This window comes from Anabas testudineus, chromosome 1 (genome assembly GCF_900324465.2).
Source record: "Anabas testudineus chromosome 1, fAnaTes1.2, whole genome shotgun sequence".
NCBI lineage: Eukaryota > Metazoa > Chordata > Actinopteri > Anabantiformes > Anabantidae > Anabas > Anabas testudineus.
In genome coordinates, this window is record NC_046610.1 from 4,247,636 (window position 1) to 4,251,752 (window position 4,117).

A 4,117-nucleotide genomic window follows, 5' to 3' on the forward strand; every position below is an offset into this window, starting at 1 on the left:
AGTGAAGACAAGAAAAGAAAGCCTTGTATGGAGTCTCCTACTTTTTGTTAGCTGGTGCCTTTACCTGTCCTCACCTGGTGACGCCACACCCACCCCCGCAGGAGGTGGAGCCTCAGCTCTCCTGGTTTCATTAGGTTCTTATTGGTTCTCTGGGGAGTAGTCCAGAGGAAAACCAGCAGTGTGGTGGTTCTGGTGTTTTGATTGTATTCATTGTTATATTCAGTTTATTTCAACTATTTGTTACTGGTTTTATTTCCTATTGACTTTCACTAAATCGCTCTGTGACTTTCTTCAAACATCAAATTTGTGTGTTTCATCTTTGAAACATTGTTTAAATTAATAAATGTTAATGTCACAACCTCATTAAATTAAAACTAATAGAAGTAGTTTGTTGGGGATTCTGGTTTTCAGTACATTAACATGTCAAGTGTCCAAAATAAAATAAAAAATCTCAATCGTTGTTTGTAGTTTTGCTGTGAAGTCTCTTGAAAGAGGAACTCTTCCTGTTAGTGTCACTGCTCTGTCCTCATTAAAATCACAAACCACTGCCACAGGTCTGATTGTCTTTGGTACCAATCATAGTGTTAGTGTGTGGGAAGGTGACCAACAGCAAATGTCCAAGTTTCCATTTAACTAGAGACTCCTTTTTGGTCTACGGCCTGTATCATACCTCAAATATTATGTCTAGTATAGAAAGTAAAAGGTGAAAAAACAAACGTACAATAAACACGCCACTGTGGTCAATTCAGTTGAATTCATATAGCTACATGCTGTTGTTGTTTCTACTCCACTGACAGATGAAATGTCAGAAGTTTAACATAAAACAACATAAAAGATTTATTTGGGAAAAAAGTAGTTTGAATGATGTTTCCCCAAGACCACACATCTGACAATCTTTTATAAAATTTTATCTGAAAACCTTTAAATTCTGTCTCATAAATGACTAAAAAAGTCTAAACTGCACCCAAAACACAGTGACACAAAACACCTGTCCAGACGTGAGTACAGAGCCACCTTTCATCTTACTGTTTTATCGGTGGTTATAGCAGAGGAGAGAAGATCTCTGATGCACAGTTCAATTCAGCTTTTTTCTGTTATAAAATCACACACTTTGTCTCCAGCAGCTGTAAAAACAGATCCTGAATCTGTAGTGTCAACTTGTTTAAGTCCTGAAAGGCTGTCACTGCATGTAAGAACTGCAATGGACAGACATGATGAGACATCAGGCGTCCATCCTGACTTCCTGCTTCTTAATGTCACATTATGAGAGGTGCTATAGTTTCTCATCATCGTCTCTGCAGAGGAAACCACAGGACTGCAGCCCCTCTCACAGAGGAAGGGGGAGGGTTTCATCTGATGGGACCATGTCCTGAGTAAATCATAGGTTTATTATCACCAAGTGTGAACATGGAGGAAACATCTCTAGTGCGGCTGATCTGTGAGTAGAATCTGTGTCTTTTTTTATTTTAATTTACAGAAATCAGTTGAAAAATGACGTGAAAAACTAGAAATCCATACTTTGGTTTTGTGTAGATCCAACAATGTTTGGTTCAGATATTGTCCCAAGACGGTAAAGTATTGAACGTTGAAGAGAATGTTACTATAGAAGGTTGTAAAGATGCTTTGAAAGATGCTTCTTGATGCACTGGTTTTTATTTACAAGTTCTCTATTGTCAGTTTCTTTATGAAAAAATGACATTTTCTATAAAGTCACCTTCCTGCTTCCTGTTCTCGATCTCATTATTGTGACATCCTGGGGAACCACAAACTCAAACCAACCTGACTTTCATTTCTCTTTAGTTGTGACGTCTCTGCTGTGGTGCCAGGCAAACCAAACCAAGACAAACCAAGGTTGGTGAACTGCTTCACTCAAAGTGTGAAACTCACTGATTCCCCTGATAGACGAGTTAGTGTGGAGGATGGTGTTATAGTGGTTATATGTCTTCAAGGGGACGTGTGTGGATGTGACTGGTACATGCAACCATACCTCCACCATATAACATACATTCACACAGAGACACTATGAGCAGAGCAGTAAGTGTCAGTAGCTGCTCCTTCATGGACATTTTATTGGAGTTGATAATGTAAAGAATCATGAATGTGCTGTTTTGTCCTTCCAGCGTCTCTGACTGTGAGTCCCAGCAGCTCTCAGCTGTTTAGTGAAGAGTTTGTGAGTCTGACGTGTGTGGAGGACGACAACTCTGCTGGATGGACGGTGTGGAGAAACACAACTGAAGGACGAGTGTCTCAGTGTGGAGACAGCTGGGGAAGACCAAATGCTCCTTCCTGTATCATCAGTATGGCACTGACATGGGACAGTGGAGTTTACTGGTTTTCTGGAGTCCAGAGAGGGATCAACCAGTACCATCATCAACATCACTGTTGTTTCTGGTAAGATGAGAGAACTGTCTGCAGACGTCTGTTTATCACATCTGTACATTCAAACATGAAGACAACCTGTAGAGAAACCTCTTCTTTTGCCCAGGAGTTCTTTCCTTTACAGCGTAATAGTCGGTATCAGGTTCTGGACATGATCATTGAGGTTCTCGTCATAGCTTTGGACTGATGACCATTAAAATCCTTCACTGATTAAACACCACTGTCCTTAGTGTTTGTCTTAGTGAGTTGTATCAGCTTGAGCTTCCAGCTTCTTATGTTTATAGAGGTCAGACTGTAGTCTTTGGTTCTTAGGTAAGTTTGGACTCAAAAGCATTTGGAGAGTCTGAAACAACAAGAGTTAGTTAATGGAAAAACACATTAGGATGTTAATGAGTGTTGGTTGAATCGTCTCTTAGTCGGATTTCTCTATTTGTGTTCAGTCAAATCAGTGATCCTGCAGAGTCCTGTCCTCCCTGTGATGGAGGGACATGATGTCACTCTGCACTGTCAAACAAAGAGCCCTCCCTCCAAGCTCCCAGCTGATTTCTATAAAGATGGCTCCCTCTTCAGGACTGAGCCTACAGGTCACACGACCATCCACCATGTTACCAAGTCTGATGAAGGCCTCTACAAGTGTCACATCAGCAGTCATGGAGAGTCTCCACCCAGCTGGATCTCTGTCACAGGTCAGGAGGAAAACTTGGATTTCAACATTTATTACATCCACACATTCACCTGAGCATGTGGATTCTCTCTACAGGGAGACCTACAACTACAACAACACCCTCATCAACCATTGCAGCCCCAACTTCTACACAACCGGCAACTCCTACCTCTTCGTCCCAGCCACCTGACTCAACCTCCCTCCAGCTTGTGTTCAGACTGATCTATTACCTGTTGGTGTTCTGTCCGTTCTTCACCTCCACTCTCCTCATGGTGTCTTTATATCAACACAGACCCACAGGTAACTCTGAATCAGTCACTGACCTCAACAATCAATAAATAACACAAATATTCTGAATCTCCTTCTCTGATCCTTCACCACATGTTTTTCCTTCAGCTTCAGAGAGGAACTGACTGAACAGACAGGAAACAACCAGCAGGTGGCAGCACGACAACTTGAAGAAGCAGCAGAAGAAGTGGAGCTGAAGTTTCCACCTCAACTCAAACTCCAAGTGTAAAATAAAGAATAGAAACTAAACGAGGTTGTGCTGTTGTAATGTGACAGTGGCTGCATGTTTGAATCATATCAATAAAGGTTTCTCATCTTTGTGAACTCACAGAGTCAGTGAATTATTTGAGAGGAGCTTTTTGCAAACATAGTTTCCAACTACACCGTCTCTGAAACAGGTAAAACTGAAGGTCTGAAGCTGTAGGTTTAGAGAGAGAGAGTCTCAAACCAGTGGCTACAGAGCAGAGCTGTACACCACTCAGAGGAACAGGGACACTGTGTCTTCTTTGAGCCCCCCATTGACAGACTCTGACCAGTCAGATCTGAGACGATATTTTAGGAAACACATCAGAGACGTTTCACACATGCTGAAGAGAACATTTGTATGAGTTCTGTTGTGGGAGTTCTTTATATTTTCTAAAGATCATGAGATCAACAACAATAAGAAGCAGCACAACAACAAAAACTGTCAGACTGACTGCCAGTTTAAAATGTTCAGCTTCAACTCTGATCCACACACACACACAAACACAAACACACACACACACTAACTCACCTGGTTCAACT

General features: G+C 41.5%; 1 pseudogene; it reads left to right on the plus strand.

Moving 5' to 3' along the window:
- The first annotated feature begins 1,358 nt into the window (after nucleotides 1-1,358).
- LOC117153123 lies at nucleotides 1,359-3,608 on the plus strand (annotated as a pseudogene).
- The last annotated feature ends 509 nt before the right edge of the window (nucleotides 3,609-4,117 follow it).